Genomic DNA, 12340 nt, shown 5'->3' with positions numbered 1-12340 from the left:
CAATGCAAATGGTTTTTTTTGTATTATTTAAATGTAAATTGTCTTATTCCATTAGCAAAATTTGTATTTTATCTCCTCAATCCAAGAACAAATGCATTTGTTTTAAGAGAAAATGACTTATCTAGATTTCAATTTTTTTCCACACTGCAAAAACGATCTAGAAATAAGTAAGAATGTCTTAAATTAAGTGCATCTATCCTTACTTTAAGTAGGTAAATTAGATAGTTTACCAATGGAATGAGTATTTTTACTCTTAAAATAAGATAATTAGATAATATGCACTTGAAAAAAGACAATGCTTTTTTTTTATTTAAATGTAAATCGTCTTGTTCCATTGGTAAAGTGAATCACTTACCTCCTCAATTCAAGCAAAAATCAACTTATTTTAAGAAGAAATGAATAATTTGGATTTAAATTTATTGCAGTGCACTGGAAAAATTATCTACACATAAGTAAAAATTTCTATTTATAATCTTAAAATAAGATAATTAGATAGCGTGCACTAGAAATAATACTTTTTTAAATGTAAATTGCTTTGTTCCATTGGCAAAATGTCTCTTTTATCTCCTCAATGCAAGAACAAATTCACTTATTTTAAGAGAAAATGACTTATCTAGATTTCGATTTTTTTTCCAGTGCGTACACTGCAAAAACAATCCAGAAATAAGTAAAAAATGGCTTAAATTAAGTATATTTAGCCTTAATTTGAGCAGGTAAATAAGATGATTTGCCAATGGAATGAGTATTTTTACTCTTAAAATAAGATAGTTAGATAATATTTACTTGAAATAAGACGATAAAATAGTTTTTTCTTATTTTAAAAGGAAATTGTCTTGTTCCATTGGCAAAGTGTCTTACTTACCTCCTCAAATCAAGGAAAAACACACTTATTTTAAGAAAAAATAACTTATTGAGATTTCTATTTTTTGCAGTGTATTCATGGATTTAAAGTGAAAGGAAGACGGTGATTCTAGGCTTATATTAAGCTTTGGCTTTGTTCAAGCTTGGATAAAGTATTCACACCCCTCAACTCCTGCAGTTTAAACCAGAGGGTTTGATGTATGGAGTGAATTTTTTTCCATTATTGTTGCAAATACTGTTGTGCATGAAAACGTTCACTGGATACGTCCATATTTTTAGTGAACGGTGAACTGAATGGATCAGTTTTAAAGTAATGAACGAGAGCGAGGTTCACGCTGAGCTGATGAGCGACGCCTGTTCAATTAATGATACTGCTTTTCATTGCAACGTCATGTTTTACAGGACTTATTATGACAAACAGCATGTTTGCTGCTAGTTCTATCCTGCGCAGTTCAGACTCATCTGGTATTTCTTGGTTTAGCAGAGCGCTTGGCAGAGTTTGATGAACTAACAAAGGAAGACTGGGACAGAAAAAAACGGACGTTTTGTGCAGATTCTGCCCTCTGCACCGGGACTTAACAAACAAGTCCGTACATCAGCCACGCCCAAATTTAAAGCGACACATCAAGCTAAAGCATCCAAGCTAGCTTTGGAAATATCTGCTACTGAACGAGAAACGTAAGAAATCCTTTTGGATCCAGATCTTCTCAGCAGAACCTGAATGTTCCTGTATATTTCTAAAGTTCTGGTTATTCGGCTAAATAAAGGCTTCACTGTAAACCTTGACTGCATCAAGTATTTTCCATTTCTTTCTACATATTATGATCGCACATTTAAAGGGGGAAATATGAGCTTCTTTTGTGGAGGATTGTGGCTTCATTTAGACTCAGATTTATTTTGTCATTTTGTATAAACAAGTGTAAACAAAAAGAAATGTAGTTTCAGAACAGCTATCTGGACGATTTCATGTTTTAAAGTGCAGCCTTCATAAGGTAAGCAGCAGCGAGCATCATTCATGTTTGCTTGGTAGCAGGGATGATTTACCAAATGAACTTCTTCTTTTTAAATATGAACATTGGGTGCAAGTAAGGGTGAGTTTTTAAATCAAATCAAATTTATTTGTAGCCCTTTAAAATAGCCAAATGGTACCCAATGTGCTTTACAACAAAGCCATAAAAACAATACATAACACATATAAAAACATACAAGATACAATTAAAAGTGCTGTATTGGTGCAGCGCTGCAGGACATTAAAAGCCTTCCAGAGGTGCATAAAAAGGAGCAGACAGAAAGATGACATCTAAGAACCAGTATTATAGTCAGAATTAAAAGCTAAATTAAAAAGTGGGTTTTAAGCTTTTTTTTAAAAAGGCTGAGGTCAGTAGTGGTGCGGATGTCAGGGGGTGGTTTGTTCCACAGTCTGGGAGCAGCGACGGCAAAAGAACCATCGCCTTGACCTATTGACCTCTAATAGAAGCTGACCCGAGGAGCGTAAAGCTCTGCTACAATTGCGGAAAGTTAAAATCTCAGACAAGTAAGAGGGCGCCACGCCATGGATGGCGTTAAAAACAAACAGCAGAAGTTTAAAATCGATTCTAAAACGGACTGGAAGCCAGTGGAGCAACGACAGCACAGGAGTAATGTGTTCACGTCTGGAAGTGTTTGTTAAAAAATCGGGCAGCAGCGTTCTGCACAAGTTGGAGACGAGAAATTAATGACTGATTGAGGCCAACGTAAAGGCCATTGCAGTAGTCCAGTCTTGAACTAATGAAAGCATGGATTGCCTTCTCAAGATCCTGCCGACTGAGAAAAGACGCGACTTTGGCCAAAAAGAAGGATCCTGCCGACTGAGAAAAGACGCGACTTTGGCCAAAAGACGGAGCTGAAAAAGCTCGAGATGACAACAGAGCTGATCTGTTTGTCAAATTTGAGCCCGTTATCAAATGTTACCCTGAGATTTTTGACATGAGATTTAAAAAGGGGGCTGGATAGTTTTTTAAATGAAAATAAAAAAAAAAACACAAAAAAAGCCTCTTAACCCCTAGAACCCGACGGACCCACCGGTGGGTCCAGCTGCTACGTGACCTCGTAATTTTACCAAACCCCCAGTATTGATGTAAAAAACACATTTGGCACAGTTTGGTGACATTTCTGGATAAATGTGCCAAAATGGCCTCTCCGCCTAAGAAATTTCTCACTAATACCATTCTAAAATAAATATGATTCATCTGATTGAGTCCAAATTTGGTATATTTTTACACAACATTTAGATTTAAAAGTCTGTACTACTTTTTTGTGCTATAAATAATATTTTGGTAGTGTTTTGCAATGTTTATTTCAAAGAAAATTTTGGCGAGGTTCAAAAAATGCAAAATATTTTGTATTTTGTCCCTAATATTTCAGGCAGGGTCAAAGCTACAATGGTGCTGACACCAGAAAACCATTCTATGACATCTTACCTTTACAGACGTACCAAAGGTTTCTTCTTAAATCTAATAGCTTTGAGGCTATAAGTGATTTACTTTTGTGTGTTTTTGTCAGGCAGAAATTTATTTATACCCCCTTAGGGTGTAAGAGGTTAAGAAACAAAAAAATTTGCGGGTAACTTTATTGTTTTCTCAGCTTTGATTTTAAATTGCTGTTTTTTTCAATTTTCTTTCATATTTCCTTCATGAGCAATTAAAAAGTTGTAGCTGTCATCCAGAGGCCCATAGAAAGCGTCCTAAATGTGATCTGTAAAGAACAATAAACAAAAATTATAAACATAAATGCAAAAAAAAGAGACATTTGTAAAGAAATTACATTGGATCAAATAGAAACAGTAAATTTTAAATACATTTGAAAAAAAAATGTAATCTGAGAAGATAGTCAAAAAATGTAAAAGTTCATTTTTTTATTTTTTATTTTTTGTGTTTCATTATGTCTTTACATTACATCTTTTTTGATGCAGCAATAATGGAAAGAAATTGGATGTTTAGCGCCCAGACTTTGACTAGGCCACAATAAGCCCTGAATCTGCTACAATAAACCCTCCTTCTTCCTCCTCACTGGGGCGCACTGGAAAAAAGATCTAGAAATAAGTAAAAATTTCTCAAATTAAGTGAATTTACCCTTAATTTGAGTAGGTAAATGAGATGATTTGCCAATTGAATGAGTATATTTACTCTTAAAATAAGGTAAAATAAGACAATAAAATTGTATTTTCTTATTTTAAATGTAAATTATCTTGTTTCTTTGGCAAAATAAGTCTTTTACCTTCTAAATTAAAGAACAAATGCACTTATTTTATTGAATAATGACTTATCTAGATTTAGATTTTTTCCAGTGTGTAAATACTTTAGCTCCGGGTGTGTCCTGATCAGAATGCTCTGATGTCAGACTGGAGACTTTCTCCTATGTGTCAATATTCTTCCGCTCAGGTTCTTAGATGACGAAGCTCACTTCCTGTTTCTAAACAACCAAACGCATTCAGACCCAAAAAAAACTTTGAAAGCACAGAAATATCACGCAGGATGGAGTTCCTGGGGGGTTGGACCTGTGGGGGTCCGGGTCTAACCCTCCAGAACCAGGGTCTGTCTGAAAGCTGGTTCTCTCACTGCAAAAACATTTAAAAAATTAGTAAATATTTCTTAAAATAAGTGAATTTACCCTTAAGTTGAGTAGGAAAATACAACGATCTGCCAATGGAATTAGCGTTTTTACCCTTAAAATAAGAAAATTAGATATTAGGCACTTGAGATAAGAGACTGCAGTTGTTTTGTCTTATTTTAAATGTAAATTGTCTTCTCCTATTGGCAAAGTGACTCACATACCTGCTCAATTCAAGAAAAATGCACTTATTTTAAGAAAAAAAAGTCTTACTTAGATATATTTTGCAGTGCTCCAAGCTGTCAGTTCCACTTTCAATGCACTGCAAAAACCATCTAGAATTAAGTAAAAAAATTCTTAAATTGAGTGTATTTACCTTTAATTTTAGCAGATAAATAAGATGATTTGCCAATGGAACTAGTATTTTTACTCCTAAAACAAGATAACTAGATAAAATGCACTCGAAACAAGACAAAGCAATTGTTTTTTTCTTATTTTAAATGTAAATATGCAAATTATCTCAATTAGCTCCTCAATTCAAGAAAAAATGCACTTAATTTAAGCAGAAATGACTCATTTAGATTTCCATTTTTTGTAAAATGTGAAATCCACTTTCAATGACATTAAAGTTGTAATAATTAAAGAATAAAACTTTGAGCTAATTAAATGTTTCTTTATTCCGTTATTAGATAAAAATCAATAACATGATAACTGAACTGAATGTAGATGCAGAGGGAGGTTCAGAGGATCATGGAGCTGAACTTCCTGTATCGCTCCAACAGTCCATCGGACCTTCAGCACTTTCAGGAGGAACAGCTGGAATTATCAGGGTTGATTTGAACATGTTTCACTGGTGGATCAGCGCCTGTCCAGGATCTGAACTTCACACTGAGGAGGAGGAGGAGGAGTGAGTCATGGTGAAAATGCTCCTCTCCCTTCTGAGGAGGCCTCCTGGAGAAAAAGGGGAAGCGAAAAGGGCTGACGGAGAAAAGCCGGCTGCTCCTCGTTTTCCTGTTTGTGTCTATTTGGGACAAACTCCAAGAAACGGCTCGCACGCCGCATCATGTGTTCAACCGTCTCTGACCAACAGCAGCAGAGGTTCCTGAGTTATCAGGCCGACTCTGCAGCATTCAGGGGAGGACATTCCTCTGAGTGACAGAAAGGCCCGGATTCATGCAGCCTAGCAGCAGAGCAACAGGAGTAATGATGCAGATCCTCAGCATGCTGCAGGTCACACATGACAAACAGTGTCAGGACTATCAGAAACCAGCTCAGTCCGGTTATCCAGTCTGATAACAGCTGCTGCACTTTGCTCAGCTGACACAGATACCTGCAGGTCACAGCGAGGTCTCATCTGACTGACAAACATTAGCGACGGCTGGAGGTGTGATTACCGGGCCGTTCTACAGATTTACGCCTCAGAAACAGCCGACCGACACCTGGAGAACGTTAGAATAAAGCTGCAGAACATGAGAGCACTGAGAGAACAAAGAAAAACACCAAACTCTTCAGAGTTTAATTATTACTAAGTTCTGCTTTTTTGTTTTTAATGGAAAGAAAATAAGCAAAGATTTATTTATTCAAATAAACACAAAGAAACAGAAACCTAAACTAGATCTGCAGGTCCACTTCAGAAAGTTCGTCCTCATGCTTGTAAACCGGCAGGGAAGATGTAGAGGAGTTTGATGCTCCGTGTTGATGACTTTAAGACAGAAGGTCGTGGCTTTGTTTGACCTTACTAGGACACAGTAAGCCACGCCCACTCAGCAGTTCATTGCCACAGTGATGATGAACCAAAAGCGAAAAAACTGTGGTGCCCCCTAGGGTTCTCCCAGGCCAGAATGTCCCTCAGGGAAAAGAGACAGAGGACAAAGATGTGTCCTCAACATGTGACAGATGGGCGAAATTTTACCTTAAAGTCAGAAGGAAATCATATTTAAATGTCAAATCATTCTGGCTTAAACATGTATATAAATGTTCTCTTTATCAAACAATATTGTCCCAAAATTTAGAAAATTTCTATTTTTAAATAAATCCTGTCTTAAAATCTGTGTTTTTTTTCCATTTCCATTAGTTCTACGTCAGCCTGAACACCTAAATTCGGCCAATCATATATCAACGGTCATCTGTCAATCAAATGTTTTCGGTCATAGCATCTTGATTCTTATGTCGCAGCTAATATACGCAACGGTTGAAACCAGAATCCTTTCCTTTCCCATTGAGTTGCGTCCCAGTGTTCACGGGGATGGACGTCTGTGTCTTCGGCAGGCGTAGAGCTAACAGAACTGGCAGCGTTGCGAGGCAAGGGCTCAAACATGTACGGCTGGAAGCCTTCTACACCAAACCAAGCTTCTGCCGCCCTGGCGTCCTCTTCCACAACATCTTCGTCCCCGCTTTCCTCCTCTAAATAAAAAATGGATGACGGAGGAGACTCATCCACGACCTCCGACACTAAACTCTCCTCCTCTTGCATGTTTCCGCTGTCCATAGCGTTCCTTGACAGCGTCGTTTCTAAGTCACCAATTTAGTGCTACTTGGTCCCAATGGAATTTCCCATTGGGAACCTGCTAGCACTAAGTTGCTAACTGGTTAGCAATTTAGTGCTACTTGGTCCCAATTGAATTTCCCATTGGGAACCTGCTAGCACTAAGTTGCTAACTGGTTAGCAATTTAGTGCTACTTGGTCCCAATGGAATTTCCCATTGGGAACCTGCTAGCACTAAGATGCTAACTGGTCACCAATTTAGTGCTACTTGGTCCCAATGGAATTTCCCATTGGGAACCTGCTAGCACTAAGTTGCTAACTGGTTAGCAATTTAGTGCTACTTGGTCCCAATGGAATTTCCCATTGGGAACCTGCTAGCACTAAGATGCTAACTGGTTAGCAATTTAGTGCTACTTGGTCCCAATTGAATTTCCCATTGGGAACCTGCTAGCTCTAAGGTGCTAACTGGTTAGCAATTTAGTGCTACTTGGTCCCAATTGAATTTCCCATTGGGAACCTGCTAGCACTAAGATGCTAACTGGTTAGCAATTTAGTGCTACTTGGTCCCAATGGAAATTCCCATTGGGAACCTGCTAGCACTAAGTTGCTAACTGGTTAGCAATTTAGTGCTACTTGGTCCCAATTGAATTTCCCATTGGGAACCTGCTAGCACTAAGTTGCTAACTGGTTAGCAATTTAGTGCTACTTGGTCCCAATGGAATTTCCCATTGGGAACCTGCTAGCACTAAGATGCTAACTGGTCACCAATTTAGTGCTACTTGGTCCCAATGGAATTTCCCATTGGGAACCTGCTAGCACTAAGATGCTAACTGGTTAGCAATTTAGTGCTACTTGGTCCCAATGGAATTTCCCATTGGGAACCTGCTAGCACTAAGATGCTAACTGGTTAGCAATTTAGTGCTACTTGGTCCCAAAGGAATTTCCCATTGGGAACCTGCTAGCACTAAGTTGCTAACTGGTTAGCAATTTAGTGCTACTTGGTCCCAATTGAATTTCCCATTGGGAACCTGCTAGCACTAAGTTGCTAACTGGTTAGCAATTTAGTGCTACTTGGTCCCAATGGAATTTCCCATTGGGAACCTGCTAGCACTAAGATGCTAACTGGTCACCAATTTAGTGCTACTTGGTCCCAATGGAATTTCCCATTGGGAACCTGCTAGCACTAAGATGCTAACTGGTTAGCAATTTAGTGCTACTTGGTCCCAATGGAATTTCCCATTGGGAACCTGCTAGCACTAAGATGCTAACTGGTTAGCAACTTAGTGCTACTTGGTCCCAATGGAATTTCCCATTGGGAACCTGCTAGCACTAAGATGCTAACTGGTTAGCAATTTAGTGCTACTTGGTCCCAATGGAATTTCCCATTGGGAACCTGCTAGCACTAAGATGCTAACTGGTTAGCATGATGCTTCCGACAAACCGGCTGCAACCAAACATGCTTTCAAACTTCCGTCACAACAGTCCCGCCCCCTTGATAATCGACCAATCACATTCTCTTTCCCGTTTCCCTACGACTTTAAACACCTCACAGGTCTCGCAACTGATTTTATCTCAGTAATGGTGAGCACCGCACCGCACCAATCAGACGTCTCCATTCCCTAAGACCTCCTGCAGTAGATCAGACCTGTTTGGTCAGAAGACTTCATGCATGATGTTAGGAGTCACGTTTGCATCTGTTTTGGAATATCAGAAACCAGAAAACTTTTCAATATCTAATCAGACTTAGATTGTTCTTCTGTTCTCTACCAGCCCAGCAACCAGAGCATGTCCCTATGGCTGGAGTCCACCACAGCAGGAGGGTAAGGGGGGGTCCTGCTGCAGGTTAGATCAGCAGCAGGTGTTCATGTGAGGACCCAGTGGAGCTGCAGGTCAGCGTATCAGCTGGAAGATAAACGGGTGTCGGAGCTCAGCACGATTGTGCTGACAGCTGCAGATGTCCTGCTGCTGATTCGACTCTTTCTGCAGCAGAAACCCCTCATGGTTTCCAAACCTTCATCTAAAGGAGGCGTCTGGGAAAAACACGGATCAGGGTCGCCGACCATGTCAGCGCCGCAGGAGGGAGGAGCTTCAGTCAAGCCTTAAAATGACTCAGATCATTTTAGGATTGCTAGGATTTTCACTTCCCGTTTCTGCTTTTGTTTGTTTACATTTCTGCAAACACGAGGCCACACACACACACACACACACATGCTTGTTTTTAATTCTTACAGAGGACCTTCCATTCATTTTCACACTCTCTATGGGCTTACATTTAAAAAAAAAACCTACAAATAACTAAGGACAAGTGAAAAATCCTCGGATTACTTTTAAAATAGTAACATATTTGTTCACCAACACACACACCCATACTGTCATACCGCCCCTGTGATCACATGCTGATCCATGCATCAAGTGTTCCCCTGACTGATGGTTAAAGATGGAGGTGGGGATAAATTCAGCCTGATCTGATCCAAAAACGGTCTTAAGTGGAATCAAAGTTCCAAAATAACTTTATCTGCAGTTCAAAACACACACTATATATGTATGTTTGTGTATGTACATCTATATGTTGTAGAAAGATAGAAATGTAAATCAGTTTCTTATTAAACAAGCAAAAACACTTAGCCTAGTAAATTAGCCCCACCCGCCTGCAGTGGTGTAGCCTCCATCAATGCCCCAGGCCCTAGAACTGGCGGGCCAATCACAATGCAGAGATGTGTTTTGAATGTCTGGATGCAAAGTGGGCTGGGTTTTGAGGGCGTGACGATAAAGCTGCGCGACGTTAGAGAAACAGTAGCATGCACTGCGGCAGCAGCTTCCAATGGAGCGCTCTACTTACTTATGCATCTAATTCAATGCAGATTTAAGTCAAATAGTTGGATTTGGATCCACTTTCCTCCAAGGAATCGTTTGAGTTTCACACTGAGCAAGGGAATCATCTGCACCAAAGTCCGTTCAAGTACCGCAAGAAATCTGAGTGGCAGTCAGTTTCTCCGTTCTCCTACAAACAACAATTCTGGGTAAACCCTGTCCGCCCTCCACTGAATCAGACAAACACTGGAACACCCGACACAGGCTGTAGTCTAAGAGTCAACCACTTTTCTGGAAACGGGAGTCTGCAAATCATTTCTCCTCTTCACGTTTGAGAATCAATTTTCCCACTGAGCCTGAACTAACCGCAGTGTCTTCCCCTCACCTTTCAGTTCCGGCTGAGTGGACTGGAACCTCCACAAGCTTCTCAATAAACATGTTAAACCTTTTCCCTGGTCTCTCTGTATTGGTTTCTCTGCATGTGGGTCTGAGCTCTTGATAAAATCACTACAACAGAGACTTTCTCAGAATATTTCTGTCTTATTAATTTTTTAGATTAAGTTCAGGATTGTCTTGGCATTTATGAGACAGTTTTCAAAATGACTAAAAACTCATAAACCATAACTAATGTTTTCTAAATCACTTTTAAAGAAACACCTCTGTAGGTGTATCAGTCTCAAAATATAAAAGAGTAATTTAGTTTTTATATGGAGCTTATATTGGTCAGTTTTAAAGATGCATGCAGGGTGTAAGAGAACAATATGAGCCTGTAACTTTTTTTATATGGAACCAGCAAGATTTCAAAATGGCTTTCACCCTGCTCTTTGTTTCATCCAATTATTGACCAATAAACCAGGTTCAAACCAGGTTCCAGATTTTCAAGAAGTCTTCAGTAAAAGCCTTTTCTTCCAGCTGAATTCGCTGCGCTGCAAAAACGATCTAGAAATAAACATTTCTTGAATTAAATGTATTTACCCTTACTTAGAGTAGCTAAATAAGACGACTTTCCAATGAAATTAGTATTTTTACTCTCAAAATAAGATATTGTCTCACTTTTCTCCTCAATTCTAGAACAAATGCACTTATTTTTAAGACTATATTACTTATTTAGATAAAAGTGTTAGATTCCCTTACTACACTGGAAAAAAAATCTAAATCTAGATAAGTCATTTTTTCTTAAAATAAATGCATTTGTTCTTGAATTGAAGAGAGATTTTGCCAATGGAACAAGACAATTTACATTTAACAAAAGAAAACACAATTGCATTGCCTTATTTCAATTGCATATTATCTAATTATCTTATTTAGTAATAAGATAATTATAGAATGAGTAAAAATATTAATTTACTTATTCAAATCAAGGGTAAATACACTTAATTTAAGAATGTTGTACTTATTTCTATATTGTTTTTCCAGTGTAGGGTGCGGGTTCAACCCTAATGTTCCAAGGTCCAGGAAACGCCCCTGCTATGGAATATTACATTTACTGTGGTTTTGTTTGTTGTTTATTAGAAATTAATGATCATTTATTTAATATTTTGGAGTATTAGCCCATAAAGATTGCTATTAAAAGACTAAATCATAACTGGTAAAAAATAACGCAGGATAATAAATATTGCTAGAATGCAGGTTTTCAACATCTGTCTTCTTCCACTTATCCCATCATGGTCGCTGTGCCTAAAGCAGTGTATGCGTGGCGTAAACATTGAACAGGTCGTCAGTCTGCCACAGGGCAACACAGAAGCATACAACTATCCTCACACACACCTAAAGACGATTAAGAGATGCTAATTAACCTAACAGTCATGTTTTTGGAGGAAGTGGGAGGAAACTGGAGTACCCGGAGAGAACCCTTGCATGCACAGGGAGGGCATCCACCTCCATGCAAGCCCCAGGATCAGGAATCGAACCGACAACCTTCTTGCTGCACTGGAAAAACGATCTAGAAATAAGTAGAAATTTCTTAAATTAAGTGTATTTACCCTTTATTTGAGTAGCTAAATGAGAAAGTTTGCCAATGGAATCAGTATTTTTTCTCTAAAAATAAAATAATTAGATGATATTCACTTGAAATAAGACAATGCAACTGTGTTTTCTTATTTTAAATGTAAATTGTCTTGTTCCATTGGAAAGATGTCTCTTTTACCTCCTCAATTCAAGAACAAATGCACTTATTTTAAGAAAAAATGACTTATCAAGATTTTGATATTTTGCAGTGTGTAAGGCATGCTATTAACTGCGCCAACATATTCTGCATATTTTGTTTTTATTTAGAGAATCAGTAGACATTTCATCCCAGCGCTGCGTGTCCCGAGCCTGTGCACTGCAAAAACGATCTGAAATTAAGTAAAAATTTCTTAAATCAAGTGTATTTACCCTTAATTTGAGCAGGTAAATAAGATAGTTTGCCAATGGAATGAGTATTTTTACATTTAAAATAAGATGATTAGATAAAATGCACTTGAAATAAGATAATGCAATAGTTTTTTCTTATTTCAAATGTAAATTGTCTTGTTCCATTGGCAAAGTGTCTCACTTACCTCCTCAATTCAAGAAAAAATGCACTTATTTTAAGAACAAATGACTTATTTAGAT

General features: G+C 38.2%; 1 long non-coding RNA gene across 1 annotated transcript; it reads right to left on the bottom strand.

Moving 5' to 3' along the window:
• Window positions 1-5110: 5110 nt before the first annotated feature.
• LOC119771449 lies at window positions 5111-6165 on the bottom strand. Its single transcript, XR_005279147.1, has 3 exons — window positions 6056-6165; window positions 5780-5888; window positions 5111-5673 (listed from the first exon to the last, which is right to left on the bottom strand). It is a non-coding gene; the product is annotated as an uncharacterized LOC119771449 (long non-coding RNA).
• Between the last annotated feature and the right edge of the window lie 6175 nt (window positions 6166-12340).

The sequence above is a fragment of the Cyprinodon tularosa genome, unplaced genomic scaffold, assembly GCF_016077235.1.
Source record: "Cyprinodon tularosa strain WSP-4 unplaced genomic scaffold, ASM1607723v1 ctg672, whole genome shotgun sequence".
NCBI classification, from domain to species: domain Eukaryota; kingdom Metazoa; phylum Chordata; class Actinopteri; order Cyprinodontiformes; family Cyprinodontidae; genus Cyprinodon; species Cyprinodon tularosa.
Note: the sequence above shows the minus strand (reverse complement) of the source record. Positions and strands in the feature narration are given on the sequence as shown.